Source organism: Canis lupus, chromosome 31 (genome assembly GCF_003254725.2).
Source record: "Canis lupus dingo isolate Sandy chromosome 31, ASM325472v2, whole genome shotgun sequence".
Classification (NCBI taxonomy): Eukaryota; Metazoa; Chordata; class Mammalia; order Carnivora; family Canidae; genus Canis; species Canis lupus.
Window position 1 is genome coordinate 28,503,260 of NC_064273.1, and position 21,115 is coordinate 28,524,374.

At 45.7% G+C, this 21,115-nt stretch overlaps 1 long non-coding RNA gene across 2 annotated transcripts; it reads right to left on the reverse strand.

The window, feature by feature from the left end:
- Nucleotides 1-8,326: 8,326 nt before the first annotated feature.
- LOC112661609 (uncharacterized) lies at nt 8,327-18,772 on the reverse strand. 2 transcript variants are annotated; one of them, XR_003137848.3, is made up of 3 exons: nt 18,486-18,772; nt 14,816-14,966; nt 8,327-11,779 (listed from the first exon to the last, which is right to left on the reverse strand). It is a non-coding gene; the product is annotated as an uncharacterized LOC112661609 (long non-coding RNA). The 2 variants fall into 2 exon arrangements; XR_003137849.3 differs by having other exon boundaries at nt 18,518-18,768.
- Between the last annotated feature and the right edge of the window lie 2,343 nt (nt 18,773-21,115).

The following is a 21,115-nucleotide window of genomic DNA, read 5'->3' on the forward strand; positions in this document are numbered from 1 at the left end:
AATGTCTCCCAAAGCCTGGTCCTATTTCCCAAGCTGTGTCTTATTCTAGGAAATGTTGACAGGTGTTCTAAAACAGTGACAGTTTGCGATGCCCTGCTCTGGAATTGCAGAGTTGTTTCAAAATAAAGATTTTTCTTTTTTGCTACTTTTTTTTTAAAGTAGCCTTTTATTGCTAGTGACTGTGTGATTTGAAGCAAATCTTTTTACCTCCCTGAATCTCAGTATTTCTCACCTGTAAATGGGTCTGTTGGACTGGGTCAATACTTCTAAACTGGTTGGTTCATATTGAAATCACCTATGAAATTGATGAAGGAAGGCTCTCTTCATAGAAGAACTCCAGTCAATAAAGGCAAAATTAGTGAAACAGTCATAAAATTAGCATTTTGCAACTCTTGGTGGAAGAACTGATTCAGGAAAGATTTGCCCATGGATGTTAAAGCCATTCCGTGAAAAGTTGGGGACAGAATCGGTGCGGAGGAACAACATACTATTTCTCTGCTTGCTTGCTAAGTGCAATAGGGATAAATGGATCTTTACACAGGACAGGTCTGGCCGTCACCACCTTAAATGCTTGGTCACTAAATGTGAGACACCCAGCAGTATAGAAGCAGTCATGTGATGTACAACTATGAAATATTCTTACCAAAAGTTTATCTGGACCACATAAGCCTTTAGCCAAGGGGTGGATCCAAGTCTTGTGGGGTATAAGCCTTAAACAATGTTGAGGGTCCCTCTATTAAGAAAAAGAACACATAATTAGGTACGAAAGTGAATATGCGGAGTGAGAAAATAAAATCACAAGCTACAAATCTCAAAGAGCCTCAAATATCCTGGATATCACAAAATCCAGGAAATTAACATGATATTCCTATTAATTGGTGCCTGCCATGTCTCTCTCTCGCTCTTCCCCTCCATTTTTGCCTGGATGCTCTATGATCTGTTGCGCAATACCGTCTTCTGTAGAAGAGGGGTCTTCACCCTGGCGGTGTGGTCAAGGGGGGCATCCCACCAAACCTCCTCCCAGCTGACCCAGAGGCTCTGGGGACAAGCCTGTGCATTGCTAGTCTTGAAGCACACACTGGTGTTTCTAAAGTGCAGCCAGAACCACAAACACTGGGCTGGGTCGTGTCTAGGCCTCCTACACCCCAGCTATGACTCTCTCCACCTCACACAACAGGATGGCAAACAGAAGCTTGCCAAGAGACAGGAAACCAAAACCCCACGGCAAGTATCAGCTCTGTGGCCCGAAATACCTGCATTTGAGCAACAGGGACTTAGGGCTTTGAGAACATCTGGACCGTGGGCTCCTCCTGGGGCTGCTTCTGCCTGGTTTCTCCCCCACTCACCCTTCCCTGGCCTCAGAGACTGCTTCCAGAATTGCTGGCCTTGAAGCATAAATGAAGCCGATGGATGATGGGCACACAGGGATTAAGCACCATGACCCCCGAGACACCCTGGTGGGATGCATGACCCTAAAAGAGATGTTCTGTACCCATTAGAAGTCGTTCCCCATTTCCTGCTTTCTGCCCCACCCACCCACCCCGCCCCCGGGATCTATTAATCTATTTTCTGTCTACGGATTTCCCTGTTCTGGATGTTTCATAGAAAGAGAATCATACAACATGTTGACCTTCTGTAACTGATTTCTTTCTTTCTTTTTTTTTTTTTTAAGATTTCATTTATTTATTTGACAGAGAGAGACAGAGCACAAGCAAGGGGAGCAGCAGCAGAGGGAGGAGAAGCAGACTCCCCGCTGTGCAGAGAACCTGACATGGGGCTTGATCTCAGGACCCTGGGATCATGACCTGAGCTGAAGACAGATGCTTAACCACCCAGCGCCCCTAGCACAGGGTTTTCAAGGCTTATCCATGTGAACCTTCTTTTTCTTTCTTTCTTCCTTCCTTCCTTTCTTTTCTTCTTTTTCTCTTTCTTTCTCTTTCCTTTCTTTCTCTTTCTTTCTCTTTCTGTCTTTCTTTCTTTCCTGCTGAATAATTTCTGTTAAGTGTATGTACCGCTGTAGCTGCTCCCCTTGGAAGGCACCCCGTGATTCATTGACGGCCAAGCCCCTCACAGGCTAACACTCCTCCCAAAGGACTTAGGCTCAGGACCCACAGTTCAGAGCCCCTGGGTCCTCCCCACTTCAGACACCCGGCCCTGAGGGTGCATCAGAGCCCCAGCCCAGCTCTCCCTGCCTTCATCCACCAAGATGCCTTCCTGTAACGCTGAACTTCAAAGCAAAGGAGTAGAGGGTTCCTATCACTCTTTCCAGAAGCCTCCTTGGCATGTCTGCAAATTAACCCGTCTGTTTGCAGTACCAGGTTGAAGCATCTCCGATTTCCTTCACAGACTGCATCTCAGCCCCAGGACCCTGTCCAGGCAAAAAGGTCCTGCCACGCTCCTACCCCCGCCACTGGCATAATCCCTGGGGAAATGCCTGGTCCCTCTGCAGCTCCAGGGGACACTCGGGAGGTTAGCCCCCGGCCTCCAGATGAACCTCAAAGGAAATTCCAATTCCTACTCCGAAAGGAGGATCTGATGACAGCTCCTGAGCTAGGTGTATTCTGGCTTCAGCAGCCTTAAGACCCAGCCTCCTCGGGGCGCATGGGTGGCTCAGGGTTTGAGCACCTGCCTTCAGCTCAGGACGTGATCCTGGGGTCCTGGTATCGAGTCCCGCATCTGACTCCCTGCATGGAGCCTGCTTCTCCCTCTTCCTGTGTCTCTGCCTCTCTCTCTGTGTGTCTCATGAATAAATGAATAAAATCTTAAAAAAAAAAAAAAAAGATCCAGCCTCCTCCCCTGGCCCACAGGAGCCGTGTCACACGTCTCTGTAACAAGCGCGTGACTGTCTCAGCATGAGAGCACCTGACTTGTCCCCCAGGGCTGGGCAGGCCTTGACCTCCAAGTGCCTTCCTCCATCAGAGCACAACATAGGGCAAGCGGCCTATCCCAGTTTACCAGGGACTGCCCCAGTTTCAGCACTGAAAGTCCCCTATCAGAGGAGATGCCTCGGTCCCTGGCACACCGGGACCCTGAGTGAGCCACAGCGTTGGCTGCCGGCAGAGGGGGAGGGCACAACAGGAAGTCAACTGTGGCGGAGTCGTCCCAGGTGGGTGACTTGCCCAGGAGGTAGTAAGGCCTTGTCCACAGGTGCAAGGATACTGAGTAAAAACCCTTGCAGAGAAGCATGCAGAATCTAGCAAGGGACAGCTCCTGGCATCATTTTTGGCTTCATTATTATTAGTGAGATAGGACTAACAATTTGGAAACATACAGTTGGGGTTTTAAAAAAGATTTTTTTTATTTTTTCATAAGAGACACAGAGAGAGAGGCAGAGGGAGAAGCAGGTGGGGGACTTGATCCCAAGACCCCGGGGTCCTGGGATCACACCTAGAGCCGAAGACAGATGCTCAACCGCTGAGCCACCCAGGGGCCCCAGGAAACATACAGTTTCGGTGGCATTTAGTATATTTACAGTGTTGTGCAACCACCACCTGTAACTAGTTCCAAAATATTATATTACCCCAAGAGGAAACCCTATGCTCATTGAGTAAGTCGCTCCCTACAGCCCTCCTCCAAGCAGCCACCAACCTGCTTTCCATGTCCAGGGATTAGTCTATTCTGGACATTCCCTGTGAATGGAATCATGTGACATGTGACCTTTCGTACCTGGCTCAGCACGTTTTCAAGGTTCATCCACGGTGTAGCCTGGGTCAATGCTTCTTGCCTTTTTGTGGCTGAATTATATTTCAGAGCATAATTGTTATGTTTATTGAAGGTTCAAGCTGAGCTCAGACTTGCCATGAACCCCTCTAGGAAACAAGATAGACTTCACCAAATGCTTGCTCTGGCTGCTGTTTGGGATTTTTTTTAAAGATTTTTATTTTATTTATTATTTTAGAGAGAGAGAACAAGCAGGGGCAGTGAGGGAGAGGGAGAGAATTTCCAGTAGACTCTCCACAGAGCAGAGAGCCCAACTCAGGGCTTGATCTCACAACCCTGAGATCACAACCTGAGCCGAAACCAAGAATCGGAAGCTCAACAAAACAAGCCATCCAGGCACCCCCTGGCTGTTATTTTTAACCTCACAAATAAAATATCAAAATGTTTTCATTATGGGGGTACCCAGCTGGCTCAGTCAGTAGAGCATGCAACTCTTGATCTTGGGTCATGAGTGTGAGCCCCACGCTGGACATACAGTTTACCTAATTTAAAAACAAAAATGTTCTCCCTATGAGACAAATAAAAGGCAGATAGTAGTCATCAAGCCATGAGACTTGCATGCTCTGCTGTGCTCCAGCAGTTGAGCTGGGCTAGGCCTGCACGTCAGTGCAGAGAGCGCGTGGCAATGGCCTGTCACCTCGTCTTCATCTTGACTCCCTCCTCTGCCAGCACCCTCCCCTCATCAGGTCTCCCTAACTTAAAAAAAGTGACACAAATTTCCTTTGGCCCTACCACTTCCTCAGCTCACCACTGTGCTTCATCACCACACTCTTCTCCGCTTCCTCACACCCACTCACTGGTTAATCCCTCCTGATTTGGCTTCCTTGCCAACTTCTCCACCAACACTGCTCTCTCAAAGCCACCACTGGCCCCAGCCACCACACCCCGGGGGCTTTGGTCCAAGACTCTCCCATCCTTTCCCCTGTAGCAGTTGATCCTGCTGAGCGACCCCCTCCTTCTAAGCACTGTTTTTGCCTCCCTCCTCCTCTGCTTGGTCTCGGCCTTATTGGCATTATTGGCGTTCCCAACTCATGCTCCTGAGGGTTGCAAGATCCCAGAGGCAGAGTGTGGGTTATCATTTTATACCCTTTGGAATGTCACATGCCATATCCTAACTCTGGGAAATGAACTAGGGGTGGTGGAAGGGGAGGAGGGCGGGGGGTGAGGGTGACTGGGTGGCGGGCACTGAGGTGGGCACTTGACGGGATGAGCACTGGGTGTTATTCTGTATGTTGGCAACTTGAACACCAATAAAAAATAAATTTATTATTTAAAAAAAGTTCTCAATAAATATTTGTTGTTGGTGTTCACATCAACTTGAGCTGTTGGTGTGCATTTGTTTCCAGAATGAGACAGGGACTGATTTCTCACCACCCTGGGAGGGCTTTTGAGCACGTGAAAGAGCATATGACCTTGACTTGATCTGATTTTTAAGCTGTACTGGATGTGATCAGAAGGCTTCGAGGAATAGTTTCCTGAGTTTCTTGATGTTTGCAGTGCTTACTGTTACTTTCACACTTAGCTAAGTAACCTTTGATACTGTGTGGTTATAACATAATAACCACATGTCTCTTTGTCTTCTCTGTCAAGGGTGAAAAATTCGAAGGTCTTTAACCACTGGTAAAAGTGTCTTCTCACATCAACCACATAGCATCAAATATTATGTGAACCAGATGGCTATTTCGCTAAATGAGCTGACTATAAATTACTAGCAGGTTACAAAGTTGCTTGAGCTCAGCTGAGTGTAAGTTAGCCAAAGACTTTATTCTGGGAAGCAAATTCCCCTCTATCGATCCCTTTCCTATTACCTCTAAGCCAGCCTTCTGGTTGACCGAAGCTTCCAAGACCTGTCTGATGATAGGGTCAGGAAGTCCAAGCTGTGTTAAGCTAAGTGTGCCTGGGGTCATCCCAGGCTCCAGTCATGCCTTCCTCTGCCATGTGGTCTTCCCTCAGCTTTAGTGGAACTACTTCCAGGGGGGCAGGTCCTGTTCAGTAGGTGCCTGGGACAAAGACAAGTCACCCACATCAAATGTCCTGTGGCTCATCAAAGCCATTTCCACTACAAAGAAGGGCCTAGAGCCTCCCTGTCTCAAGTGTCTACTTTCTCCAAATGCCCCATCCACCCAGGCCACTTCACCACCCCCACTAAACCAGTGCTGGGTCCTAGGATGTCCTCAGCAGCTGGGAACTTGCTTCCCTCTTTTCCTGGCCCCAACTAGGGCGATTCCCCTAAAAGAACCACCATGTCTTGGGCCACCAGCTGAGACACATGAATCCCCTCTTTTGGAATATCGCTTCCCTTATAGGGGAATTGTTGAAATCCCCACTAGGATTTCTCGACCTTTCTCTGACATTATTGATGGATAACGTAACCTCAGAGTTACACTGTGAAATCTGTCCCACGGGGTGCCCCATGCCAGCCCCGTACCTCCAAGGCCCTTTCTCAGAGGGCAGTGGAACTTTTCAGGGTCCTATAGTTAGCATAACCACACTCTGGAGTTGCCACTCGAGAGCTAAGGGGAGGTGTGCTGAGTACCCCATGTTACCGTTCAATAGATGGGAGTGGTTAACAGGCAACACAGCACCTTATCTGGAAAAAGTGGGCCAGAAATGTTTTTGCCATCTTGGGTTTAGAAAGCTGATATGATACAGGTGACGTTACATCACCTCCAGCACGACGTGACCAGTACCGTGTAATCAAACCATTTCTAGTTCTCAAAGGAAACTTGAAACTGTTTCACACTTAATGGGATCATTAAAGGCTCTATAGGCTTCGTGCTAGTTCAGATCATGAGTTAACAAGAATTTGTCATTTCAGACAGCTATAACAGAGCTCTTTGGATTTGGGAGCAGTTGATTAGAGTTGTAGACCCAAGGGTACCTGGCTGGCTCAGCTGGTAAAGCCTGAGACTCTTGATCTTGGGGTTGTGAGTTCAAGCCCAGAGTCCTGGGATCTAGCCTGCTCAGCAGGGAGTCTGCTTCTTCCTCTGCCCCTGCCTCCTGCCCCTGTGTGTGCTCTCTCAAGTAAATAAATAAAATCTTTTTAAAAAATTTAAAAATCTTTTAAAAAATTGTGGACCTGTCTTTTTAAAATTTTTTTAAAAATATTTTATTTACTTATTTATGAGAGACACAGAACGAGGCAGAGACATAGGTAGAGGGAGAAGCCGGCTCCTTGCAGGAAGACTGATGTGGGACTTGATTCCAGGACCTCGGGACACGACCTGAGCCAAGGAAGATAGATGCTCAACCACTGAGCCACCCAAGCATCCCTGTGGACCTGTCTTATATCTCCTACATGACCTAATTATTTTATTCTGTGACACTTGCTTCTTCAAAGGCAGCCTGAAGTATGGACATGTTCATTTCTCGGTGGAGACAATTCTGGACTCTTGGCAAGTTTTCTCTCTCTCTTTTTTTTTTTAATTATTTTTGATAGCAAGTCAGTATCTTTCTTTTTTTGCGATTTTATTTATTTATTCGTGAGAGACAGAGAGAGAGAAAGAGGCAGAGACATAGGCAGAAAGAGAAGAAGCAGGCTCCATGCAAGGAGCCAGACGTGGGACTCAATCCTAGGACTCCAGGATCACACTCTGAGCAGAAGGCAGACACTCAACTGCTGAGCCACCCAGGTGCCCCAAGTTTTCTCTTCTAATCAGCTCCAATGCCCTTTGACCTGCTGATAGGATAAGCCCCAGTTTCTATGTGACATCACTGGGTTATTGGTATCACCAGGCCCAAAGTGACACTAGAGTTTTCCTCAGGCCTTGGGACTACTTGAGGGGGTCAGACCCTCCAGCACAGATTTGGAATCATTTTATATATGGGTCCTGGTGTGATTTCTGATTCAGATTAAGGGAAAAATAGCTTTAGAGTTAAAATTCCCTGTCATTAAAAAAAAAAAAAAATTCCCTGTCTTTGAGGTTCTCTGAAAGGTAGACTTTGACTCATGGAATATATAGATTGGTCTGGTGCCATGACAATCATTGACAAAGTATTTCGCAACCCTATGTTTCAATATGACATATAATTTTTTTTTCTTTTTTGCTGCTTGATTGAGGTATAATTGGTATTCCTTATGCTATGCATGTTTGAATCCTCCCCTAGGAAGCTCTTGCTTATAAGGGACAAATCCAGTTGTTTGCCCTTTTGATTTATTTTATTTTATTTTTTTTGATTTATTTTTAAAAAGCAAACAACATTCAAAAGAAGGTCTAGATGTCAATGTGATAACATAATATTATTTCTACTGTTTTCGGAATCCTGAATCTGCTCCTTCAGAAGGAATCCAGTGCAATGTGACGTGGTACCCTGGATTGGATCCTGGAACGAGAAAAGGGCATTAAAGTGGAAACTGTGAAATCCAAAATAAGTTTAGAGTTTAGTTAATATTAAGATACCAGTGTTGGTTTCTGAGCTTTGGTAAGTGTTCCTTAATAATATAAGACCCTCAAGGAAATGGAAATGGGGTGAGGGGGACCCAGAACACTTTGTACTGTCTTTGTGCCCTTTCTGTCGATTTAAAATTATCCAAAATATAAACTACATAGAAAAAAAATTCCAATGGCAATTAGTTACTAAAGGAGAACATGTTTTATCACAGCTGTTATGTTTTAAACAAAAGATTTTATTATACCTCTAAATACCGCAATAGCTCTTTTTATTTAATTTTATTTATTTATTTTAGGGAAAGAGAGAGCAAGGGGAGAGGCAGAGAGAGAGAGAGAGAGACTCTCCAGCAGCCCAGAGCCCTAGGCCGGGTTCCATCCCGCGACCCTGAAATCCTGACCCCAGTAGAAATCAAGAGCCAGATGCCCAACCTACTGAGCTACCCAGTCACCCCGCAATAGCTCTCATTGTGCAGTTTTTAAAAAGGTAACAACAAAGCACATTTCACTTTCTAGCCCTACTTTCCCCTCCTAATTGGTTTTACCATCTTCTCTTACTGTTGCCAAACCATTTCTAAAAGCCAGCTTGGGCAGGAGGTTTGTATTTTGGTTCTTGGAAATGAGACTAATCTGCTTTCAAGTGAAGGAGCCAAAGAGGAATTTAATTCGCAGAATAGAAACAGTCTCTTCTGTTTTGCATTTGCCCAGGAGCTAATGCTGCTGCATTTGCAGGATGGGAGCACTTGCAGAAGAGCCTGCGGACAAAACAAGCACCTTCCCCTCCCACAATCTGAGGATTCAGCGGTCTACGTAGAGCCAAGTTCTTGAGTGACGGGAGGCGGACGCAGGACCCTTGTGGACCCAAGGTCAGGAATTAGTTTTGCCCATTAGTCCATCTGGCTTCCTGTTTAAACGACGTTTTGGGGGTAGATAATTATTAAATTACTAAAGTCTGAGGGTATGTATGTTGAAGTTTAAATTTAGCTATAATGCTTTGAAGTCCTGGCTGTATCTGAAGTGTCTAGAACCATGCTTGACACAGAAGTGAAATATTCAAATATTCAATAAATATTTGTTCAAGAAACTTTTCGTTGAGGGATAAAAAAGTAAATGGATCCATCTCCATCAATACTTGCATAAGTCAAAATTTTAGTGTTAGGATAATGGTATTTCCTAGAATTGGCTTCATTTGAATCCAAGTGTTAGGACTAATTTCCCTTCCTGAGGCAATATGAGTGATGTCTGTTTGGTAAATAAAGGGTGTCACTGTGTCTAAGACAGTCCAGGTAAGTTCTGAGGCTTCATTTGCATGGATGCCCTCATCCTACTTGGGGCAGTGAGTGAGGAGGTGTTCTCAGCACCCCCTTGGTCCCGGGGTTTGACTGTGACAATACCAGCAGGTGTGGTGCCCCCCCACACACTGCTTGTCTGGGGAAGATCAAGGCAGGGCAGGGGGCTCCCCCCAAGCCAAAGAGGGGGTGTGAGCTGCGGGTGAGATCCTTAGGCAGGTGAGAAGAAACTGCCACTTCATGAACACTTCCCAAGTTCCTCCAGGAAGGGTTTCCCTCCAGCTTTAGATGGGGACTTTGAAAAGCTGGGTGGATCAGTAGCTCTCGGGCACAGCCAAGGGGTCACTTCCTGCCAGGGTTTCCCTACTCTCCACACGTAGGGTCGAGTCACCTCAGAACCTACCACTAGCCCTGCAACAGAAGAGGAAGAAGATCTCCCATAGAATCTGCAACCACAGACTCCGGGGATGTCTGCTGGGACAGAATCCAGTCCAGCTCAGTGGTGCGTCCAGCGTGGTCTGAGACACGAGGTGCTGTGTTTCGTTGGTTGGCCTGGGTGTCCTCTGTCACCTCCACTAAGACTTCATCTCCACAAGCTTGGAGTTTTTGTTCTTGTGTTCAGAACAGGGCCCAGTGTGGAGTAGATGCTCAATAAACATGTGCTAAATGAACCAGAGATGGAAGGAAGGAAGAAGGAAGGAAGGAAGGAAGGAAGGAAGGAAGGAAGGAAGGAAGGAAGGAAGGAAGGAAGGAAGGAAGGAAGGAGAGAACACGATACAGAAAGCAGCCTTGTGCTTTCTGAACATGCTTTACTGTCCCTGGACTCCTTCCATTCTTGCCTTCACCAACAAATGTACCTAAATCAATTTGTATTTGGTTTTTTTTTGTTGTTGTTGTTGTTGTTGTTGTTTTTTCTGTGGGCACCAAGTAGGTCACATAACTATGATGTTTGAGGTTTCAAAGAAAAAATGAAAGTCCATGTTGACAATAGTTTAAGACTGCAAGACAAGGCAAGAGATGCCTTCGCAAGGCATCTAACACCCATGAAATGGAAGAGAAGCTTCATGTAATGACCTGCTGTAAGATGGCCATGACTTTGCATGACTCTACATGGAAGGAGTTGGCCAACCCAAGGCTCAAGCTTGAGGGTGAGTAGGAGGTGTCTGGCATCTTTTTTCTCCATATTCTGGGCTCTGCAAACCAAGACTGCATCTGTAGAATGCCCTGCAACTATAGGCGGCCTGATTTTTACACAGTCATGAAACACAAGCACAAGAAGCAAGATTCCCTTCTAGCCCGTCCCAAATGTGGCTTCTACAATCTTCTCAAAATGAGGGAAGTAGTACTGCCCCCTTACCACTTCACAGCTGCTTAAGAATTTAGGAGTTTTCTAGATGCAAGCTGTGGTTGTCTGAGGGTTGTAAGATTATGGGGGAATTTTTTCTCTTCTTATGTTTCTATATTCTAGATTCACGATAATGAGCAAATACTGTTATTTGGGCCAGGATGAAGACAGCAATAAAGGCTTGCATGTGTTTTTGTTCTGTTGTAAGTTAGCCCACATAGTAGGGCCAACCAAGGCAAAAGTTGCTGTTGTCTAGAACAGAAGTCAGGCTGGAAGCAAAATGCATGTGCTTTTTAACTGCCTTTCTCTTGCCTTTGATACTAGTATACCTGTGGACATTAAGGAACCTGGTTTGTATTTTGGTTGCTGGAAAGCTGATTTAGAATATGAGTAGGATTTTTTACTACACATGGATAGACTGACTTCCCACTGGTCACAACACGCTCTATCTTAATTTCCTGGACTCATCCTTTTGCCCTAGACCTATAATTTTGTATCTAATATTTTGTACCATGTATTCTTTTTTAATTTATGAATCTTTACAATAAAAAACATGTATATGGAACAAACAGCCATACAATATATTTGTTATTCTAAGCTGCCTTAGAATTCTAGAGAATGAGGTACAGCATTAATCCTTTTTATTATTATTATCGAGAAGTAGGATTCAGCTGATTGTTTCATAGGCATTGCCCCAAGCTAAGCCAGTGTGTTGACCCAGGTGATTGGCATTATTACATCACAGGCCAGCTTCTTCTGGAAGTCTCAACTTTGGCATGAGTCTTTTCAAGGGGAATGTGTACCCAGAAAAAATTGTGTGTGGAGAGGAAGGAATTAAATGAAGAAGGTTGCTGTTGCTGGTAATGCTTCCTCTTTACTACTGTGAGACAATGGAAAATAGATGTCCATCTCTGCCCCTGGCTCCTGGCATACAGTTTCCGAAGCCCTTGTAATTTCCTGGGTGATGGGAGTGTCTTTTGTTCTAATGAGGTGATGCTGAGTGGGTTCCTGGATGGCTCCTGGATGAGAGCTGGTCACTGGAAAGAACAAGCTGTGATTAGAAGCTGGGAAGTTTCTCGTAAGAAAGGTGAAGGGCTGGGCAGCCCGGGTGGCTCAGCGGTTTAGTGTCGCCTTCGGCCCAGGGTGTGATCCTGGAGACCCAGGATCGAGTCTCACGTCAGGCTCCCTGCAGGGAGCCTGCTTCTCTCTCTTCCTGTGTCTCTGCCTCTCTCTCTGTGTGTCTCTCATGAATAAATAAATAAAATCTTAAAAAAAAAAAAAAAGGCAAAGGGCTGAAAATAAAGTTAATGATTGACCATGCCTACATGACGAGGCCTCCATAAAACATGGAAGGACCTTAAGGGCATTATGCCAAGGGAAATAAGTCAGAGAAAGATGAACACCATATGATCTCACTAATATGTGGGATCTAAAAAAAGAAAACTAAACTCGTAGATACAGAGAACAGATTGGTGGTTGCCAGATGTGGGGGTGAGAGGCAAAATGGGTGAAGATGGTCAAAAGGCACAAACTACCAGCTTTAAAATAAATAAGTCTTTTTAAAAAAAATATTTTTATTTATTTATTCATGAGAGACATATACATAGAGAGAGGCAGAGACACAGGCAGAGGGAGAAGCAGGCTCCATGCAGGGAGCCCGACATGGGACTGGATCCTGGGTCTCCAGGATCACGCCCTGGGCCAAAGGTGGCGCTAAACCGCTGAGCCACCTGGGCTGCCCTAAAATAAATAAGTCTTAAGGATGTAATGCACAGCATGGTGACAATGGTTAACAGTACTGTACATTTGAAAGTTGCTGAGAGAGTGGATCTTAAAAGTTCTCATCACAAGAAAAAAATTATAACTTTGCATGGTGATGTTATAATTTAACTGGATTTATTGTGGAGATCATTTCTCATTTTTTTAAAGATTTTATTTATTTATTCATGAGAGACACAGAGAGAGAGAGAGAGAAAGGCAGAGACACAGGCAGAGGGAGAAGCAGGTTCCATGCAGGGAGCCCGACATGGGACTCGATCCCGCGTCTTCAGGATCAGGCCCTGGACTGAAGGCAGTGCTAAACTGCTGAGCCACCAGGGCTTCCCCATTTCTCATTTTTTAAAGGATTTTATTTATTATTTGAGAGAGAGAGCAGAACATGGAGGGGCAGAGGGAGAGGGAGAAGCGGACTCCCTAGGGAGCCTGGGACCCTATGATTGTGATATGAACCAAAGGTAGATGTTTAATTGACTGAGCCACCCAGGTGCTGCGATCAATTCTCGTTTATATACAGACATTGAATCATCATGTTGTACACCTGAAACTAATATAATGTTACATGTCAATTATATCTCAATTTTAAAAAAGAAAAAAAAAGGAAGTTGCAAAGACAGAAAGAGATTGGAGAAAAAGAGAGAACTTGTTTTCAAAACCTCTGTTTGAATCTTTTTTTCCCCAAACATGTGTTTTCATTTCATTATTGTTATTCTTTGTGTTTGTAAAACATGTATTTGAGCCTCTTGTCAAATGTATACTCTAGGAGAATAATGGTTTTCCTCTGTGTGTGTGTGTGTGTGTGTGTGTGTGTTTTGAGGGGGTGTTGTAATTCATATGTCAAATCCCTAACCTTTGTAGTGATAGTGTTTGGAAATGGAGTCTTTGGGAGGTAATTAGGTTAGTTGAGGTCATTAAGATGGGCCTTTATGATAGGATTGGTGGCCTTCCTGAAAGCCAACCACATCAGCACCCTGACCTTGGGCTTCTAGCCCCAAATAAAGTAAACTTTATTTTGTGAGAAAATATTTCTGCTGTTTACACCATACAGTGTATGGTATTTTGTTATGGCACCCTGAGCTAAGACACGGGGTCCTGATCTCTGGCTACATCAAGGTGTAAAACAGAGCTCATAAAACAAAGGTTTTCGAAACTGAAGTGAAGAGTCACAGGGCTTCCATCTGGTGGATGCTCCTCTCATTTCAGGGAGATTGTTTAGGAAACAGCAATAGTCACATTTCGAAAAGTCTGTGTTTGGATTATAGCAACCTAATCCCCCTGCGTGAATGAAGTCCCGGGTAGTGAGGTTCCTGTTTTACATCACTGACCCGTCACCAGTTGACATTTCTGGTGGTGGAGCCATGCTGCCATACTGCAAGGTACAATTCCAGCCACAAGTCAAGAAACTGGATGCTCTAACTCACTTGAGAAGCCTTCCTGGAGGCAGATGGATGATGTCTCCAGGGCTTTGTGAAGATTCACATTTAGGTTTTGAAAGCAAGGGGAATAATAACGAACGAGGTAAGAAGTATATCTGAAAGGATAGTCGAACAGATGTGTTTGCATGGGAAGAGAGAATAAATGTGTTTAGGTTTTAGGATATGTAGCATAAAATTATCTTGATCATATGGTTTCCCTCACGAAAAATTGAAGTTCTGAGGGGAACTCCTGGTGGTTCTTGCAGGTGAACGCTTCCATGGCTTCTGACCCAGAGAAGGGGTATAGTGGAAGAAAGCTCGGCTCAGGCCAAGTGGCTGTAAGGGAGGCTGGGAATTGGCATCTCTCTGGAAGGGGGAGTATTCATAAGGCTGAATATCACCCAGATATGCCAAGGGTGTTCAAAAGGTACAGTCAGAAAACAAGATAAGCATACGGTGGTTATGAGGATGGAGGGAGGACATAGGGTAGGGTCTCAATAAACAGTGACTATTCTTATCGGAAGGTGTGGGCAATGCTCCCAGTTTGCTGCTGGTGACTCATCAGATGCCCCATCCAACACCTCCTGGCTACAGTCAGCTTATTTATAGCAGCCACCTCCCAGCCTGAGCCTTTTCAAAACTCTTATGTGCAATCTGCCAAGTTTTGCGCAGAAGTCTAGAGGATCCAGATGACAAAGTTAAACACAGAAGGATAATGATACAATCTTAATCCTTCCTGGAAATGGATCAGTTTGAGCTTCTCTAAATTACAAAACTGGAGAGGCCTCATTACACAAATTGTGCCCAGAGAACCTATGAAGAAATCTGAGCCCCACCCCTTCCAGTTCATGTTGGCAGCTTCCTGAAGCCCTGGGCACTTACCCTGGAGGTGTCGAGGCTTTTCCAGGAGACTCGCCAGGATCAGGAATATTAAAGCGTCAGCATGCACCTAATTATAGGCATCCCAAATGTAGTGATCCGAAGGGGCATATGCAGCCCGATGTTTATGGCAGCAATGTCCACGATAATCAAACTATGGAAAGAGCCCAGATGTCCATCAACAGATGCACGGATAAAGAAGATGTGAGATATATATATATATGATGTGAGATATATATAGGAATACTACTCAGCCATCAAAAAACCCGCAACATCTTGCCATTTGCAATGATGTGGATGGAACTAGAAGATATTATGCTAAGCAAAATAAGTCAATCCGAGAAAGACAATTATCACATTATCTCATTCATATGTGGAATCTAAGAAACAAAACAGAGGATCATAGGGGAAGGGAGGGAAAAATAAAACAAGATGAAATCAGAGAGAGACAAACCATAAGAGACTCTTGTGTTTGTTTGTTTTTAAAGATTTTATTTACTTATTCATGAGAGATACAGAAAGGCAAAGACGCAGACAGAGGGAGAAGCAGGCTCCCTGTGGGAAGCCCAATGTGGGACTCGATCCCCGGACCCCGGGATCATGACCTGAGCCAAAGGCAGATGCTCAACCACTGAATCACCAAGGCACCCCTCTTTTTAATTTTTTAAGATTTTATTTATTCATTTGAAACAGAGAGACAGAGAACATGAGCAGCGGGGGAGAGGGAGAGGGAGAGGGAGAGGGAGAAGCAGACTCCTGCTGAGCAGGGAGCCCGACATGGGGCTCCATCCCAGGACCCTGAGATCATGACCTGAGCTGAAGGCAGATGCTTGACCAACTGAGCCACCCAGATGCCCTAAACCATAAGAGACTCTTAATCATAGCAAACGACTGAGGGTTTCTGGAGGAGGGGTGGGTAGGGGTATGGGGTAACTGGGTGATAGGCATTAAGGACACATGGTGTAATGAGCGCTGGGTGTTGTAAGCAACTGATAAATTACTGAACTCTACCTCTGAAACTAATAATACACTATATGTTGATTAATTACATTTAAATAATTAATAAATATAGACATATCTTCACTTTTCAAAAAGGTTAAGAGGACCAATAAAATGTCCTCCTCTCTCTGCCTAGTCTCTCCTCTGTGCCAAATTTCTAGATACTACCCATCCCCCTGTTTCACAGAGGAATAGAATGCATAATGTCGTACTTTGTGATACTCTTGTCACTCTTGTGATACCTTGAAGGAGGTAAAAGAGAAAGAGAGTGTATATTTTTGTAATGAGGTTTTATGGGGCCCCACGGGAAGGGGGGGACCAGAAATGCAAATCTGCAGGAAGATGCAAGGGGGCCCCACAACAGACATGATGAGAAGACAGGCCCCAGGCTCCAGTGAATTTGTCCTTTTTGTTGTATGCCAATCCCTGGGCTCTTGCTATTGGCCTTTCTCAGGATGGAGGACTCCAAGTGACAAATCAAGGCTCCACTTAGCATTGCTCAGGGCCTATTCTGGGCTCAGAGCTCTTGCTACTCTGTTTGAATCTATGGAGGACACTCACCCACCTGCACTTTGGAGGTAACCGTCTCAGTCAAGGCTGATTCCAGGAGGTGGTCAAGGAGGGCAACGAACTCTAAAGCAGAGACTGAGCTTTAGAATATAGGGTGTGGGTGGGGGAGGAGGTGAGAGGTGAAGGAAGTGGGGCAGATACCATCAGAAGAGGAGTGCGCAGGGACCCTCAGGAAGTTCATCATCAGAGATGCGCTGATGGACTAGTGGGTCTTGTCAAGGAGTCACAGAAAGTATGATCCATCAGGTAGAGGCAGGCCTAGTGATGAGGAGACTGACATAGCAGGGTGAGAAGTTTGGCGTGAGGTGCAAGGGACCTTGTAGCCAAGAGCCCACCCCACCACTCGTTGGCTGTGCAATTTGGGGGTATGATCAGTCATGTTTGGGTCAGAGAAGCAGAACCCCTGGGTGGGGAGGGTGCAGGGGTGTGATAGGAGTTGGACCCTGGGTGATTGCAGGAGTTGGCTACCCAGTCTGTATGGGACGATTTTTCCTGTATCTGAGGCTGGATCCCGCAGCTCTCAGGGCAGGCAGTGGGGAAGAGAAGGTTGGAGATCGCAAGGACAAGCAGGAAGCTAAGGCTGAGCTGGAACCACTGTTGGTTTCTCACCATCTCCAACCTCCAACACGGATGACAGCACAAGGGTCCTGCAGGAAAAGCTTTGTCATGGAGCTAACGCACTCCTGGCCCAGGAGACAGGGAGGTTGGTTGTACAGAGGATTCAGCAGGAGCTGGAGGGGCCTGGTCCTCGCTGTCCAGGATGCCAGCAGATAAGCCACAGTGCTAGGAATGGCAACAATGTCCTGTGCCCTGCCCCAACCTCCTGAGAGTGAAGGAATATGGTTTCACTTCTAAATATTGTACAAAAACATCCTTCCCTGCCCATGCTAACTCGAAACTCTGCAAGAAGGGGAATTCTAGGAAATGCAGTTACAGCTTAGCTACGTTGACACAGTACAAACCCACCATAGGGTAAGTTACTTCGTTCTCGGGGCCTCAGTCTCCTCATCTGTGAATTGGGAGTCATAATCCCCCTACCTGAGAGGACTGAGTGATATAACACATGGAAAACCTCCCCCGGCCAACAACCAATATTGGCTTCTTTCTGCCATCCCCCCTGAGGGAGATGAGGGGAGCACCTCCAGATTACTAGTGTAAGGAAAAGATTTCAGGAAGATTAACTGGTTAGAAGATAGCAAATTAATGGAAAGGGAAGGAGGAATTTGGGTTTGGTAAGGCTGAAGTTTATATAAGATTATTAATTTTTTTAAATCCTTTTTTTTTTTTAATTCAGAGAGAGAGAGAGAGAGAGAGAGAGAGGCAGAGACACAGGTAGAGGGAGAAGCAGGCTCCATGCAGGGAGCCCAATGTGAGACTCGATCCTGGGTCTCCAGGATCACACCCTGGGCTGCAGGCGGCACTAAACCACTGCACCACCGGGACTGCCCCAAGATTATTAATTTTTATATAATTTATATTTGTATATTTATATGCTATTTATATAATCATCTCTATATTAATGTATTATTTATATCAATTATTGTTAACCATGTAATATTATTTTTTTTAAGATTTCATTTATTTATTCATGAGAGACACAGAGAGAGACAGAGACATAGGCAGAGGGAGAAGTAGGCTCCCTGCAAGGAGCCCGATGGGGAACTTGATCCCAGGATCCTGGGATCATGTCCTGAGCCAGAGACAGACACTCAACCAATTAACCACCCAGGTGTCCTATAATTATATGATATTATTAAATAATACACAACTGGGGCACCTGGGTGGCTCAGTTGGTTAAGCACTTGCCTTCAGCTCAGGTCATGACCTTGGGGTCCTGGGATGGAGCCCTGTTTCTGGTTCCCTGCTGAGCAAGGAGTCTGCTTCTCTCTGCCCTCCGTCCCTCCTCCTCCCCGTGTGGGCATGCACTCTCCCTCTCTCTCAAATAAATAAGTAAAAAAATCTAAAAATAATAATAATACACAGCTAAGAATATATAATTAGGTACAAAATCATTTATTCACAATGAGAAAATAAATCACAAGTTATCAATTTTTTAAAGCTTCCAAATACCACTAACATTGCAAAATGCAGAAAAATAAAATACCTGTATTAATTGTCTGACTCTGGAATACGTACATCTTTGTGTCATCTTTGTCTCTGCAAATGACGACCTTCTGAAACATGCCCTGTATACAGAATAGAAAGTCGATTCAGTCTTTCCTCGAGAATGATGTATCAAAATGTTCATTACTGATACTTTAGAAGGGTTCCTTTTGACTTGACCATTTGTTGGTGATACACAGTATTAAGACACTTCTCAAGAAATGCCACAGCCACCCCCCCCAGCACCACCCTCCATGAGAAGTGAGTTAAAAGAGAAGTCAGAGAGGGAAGAGACAGAGGTCCTAACAACTGTGGTTAGAATCTCTTACTTTGCAGATTTTGGAGAAGCATATGACAATGCAAACTCTGTGCCAGCAGCCCCTTGGAGGTTGGGCAAGCGTGTGTGTGTGGGGGCGGGGGGGTGGCTGGGAGGCTAAGCTTTTGGTAGTTTCACAGTAAATCTGCCTCCAAAAGGGAGAAGCTGCAGAAGGGAACCCACGTCGGTGTTATATGCAATAACCAAGGAGTTGCATGATGCCAGGCGGCTATACATGGGACCAGACAAAGGGTAGTGGATGCTTAGACATCTTTCCCAAGAAATGCAACAGGATTGGCTTCTTGTTCTCTTTAGGTGTAGGATCTCTGCGGAAGTCAGAGTCATCTAGCGATGACCTCAAAAGTAAAAGTCTTCCAGCCAGGAGGAACGCGGAAAGGAGAATTGGCCTTTCCATGGTGATCAAGCATTCTTGGCATTTACTTGCTTTGGGGATATTGTGTGCGTAAAATAACAACAGAATGCCAGGCTCAACAGCACTGGATATGTTCCTTTTAGTATCTTGTCACGGACTTCTGTAAGGAAAAAGTAAACCCTCCACATTTTAGTAGGGAAGAGCTCTGGAAGGAGATTCTCCAGCTGGGAAGAAACAAGTATTCTGTGGAGTTTTACTGCCTTCCCCGCGCCCCCATCGAAAACCATTGTCCTTTCCTCTGAGAACCCTACACCAGCGCTCTCTGGCATGGGCTGAGATGGATGCTCGGCTGTCTTTTCCTTTAACATGATTTTTTTTTCTTGACTATGAAAGTAAAATATGCCCTTTGAGGGGAAAAACGTTTAAGAAAAGAAAACTGTTACCATTCATAATCCCATTACCTACTTTATGTGAGTATGGAGGCATGTTTCCTCCAATCATTCTCAATGTGCGAGGATTCTGGCTTACATACTGCCTTTTCCACTTAGCATATAAACTTATCTCTGTGTCTCAAAAAACTCACTCAAAGCATCATTCAGATAACCGCTAGATATTTTATCACCTTTTTTTTTTTTTACAACAGTGACCAATTTCAAGAGTTCTACCAAAAAAAAAAAAAACAAAAAAGCAAGATGTTGGGGGCGCCTGGGGGGCTCAGTCTCTACAGCTGGAGACTTGTGATCTCTGTGTTTTAAGTTCTAGCACCATGTTAGGTACAGATTACTTAAAAATTAAAAAAATCTTTTAAGGGGCACCTGAGTGGCTCAGTGGTTGAGCGTCTGCCTTTGGCTCAGGGCGTGATGCCAGGGTCCCAACGTCCTGGGATCGAGTCCCACATCGGGCTTCCCACAGGAAGCCTGCTTCTCCCTCTGCCTATGTCTCTGCCTCTCTTTCTATGTCTCTCATGAATAAATAAAATCTTAAAAAAAAAAACATCTTTTAAGTAAATGAAATAAAATGTAAGAAGTCCAAAAGTAAAGCCCTATGTTGCCAAATACTTTGTTGGCAAGTAGCCCAGCAGACTCCTAAGTGGGCCTTGGTTACTGTTTTTAAATTTTTTTTTAAGATTATTTATTTATTTATTCATGAGAGATGTAGAGAGACAGAGGCAGAGGGAGAAGCAGGCTCCCTGTCAGGAGCCCAATGCACGGGACCCCTGGGACCATGACCAACCAACGGGGGCCAAAGGCAGACACTCAACCACTGAGCAACCCAGGCACCCAACGTTCTTCAATTCTTGATGTCCTCCATTCATTTCCTTCTTTGCGCCTTTCCTCCCCTGCTCAGCTGGGTTTACGGCCCATCTTGGGGGAACCTAGAAGACCCAGATCCTTGCAGCTGGTATCAAACTGGAGCTTGGCCCAGGCTGGGAGAGTAGGACTCGCCCCAGCCCCACGGCCCCTCACCCCACCCCACTCCCCCAGCTCCTGAGGTCACTTCCTCATTCACTTCGCAGCCCAGACCAGGGCCAAACCCACAGGCCACCCAGAAATGTGGGACGTTTCTCTCTTTTCCCTCCGCCTTGCTCTGTGCCCCCCGCCCGGTTCCCCAGAGCCCCACACCTGCCTTCACCCGGGCCGTTTCTAACCTCTGCACCCTTAACCCTGTTTCCAAAAAGGGGTTAAAAGCTTAGCGTGCACTTGAGAGGCTACGAAAGCAAAGTTTAAGCCAAGGGAGGACCTGTGTGACCCCCACGCATCTGGGAGCAGCAGGGGAAGGGGGGATGATGGGGCGCGGGTGGGGGAGGGCGCGGAGGCGAGGCTCGGCACGAGGCCCACCGCGAGCCTTGGGGTTGGGGGTGGGGGAGGGGGAGGGGGAGGGGGCTCTTCCCGCAGGGGCCGCAAGCCCCGGGCGGTGGGTTCGGCGGGGGGCCCCGGCCTGC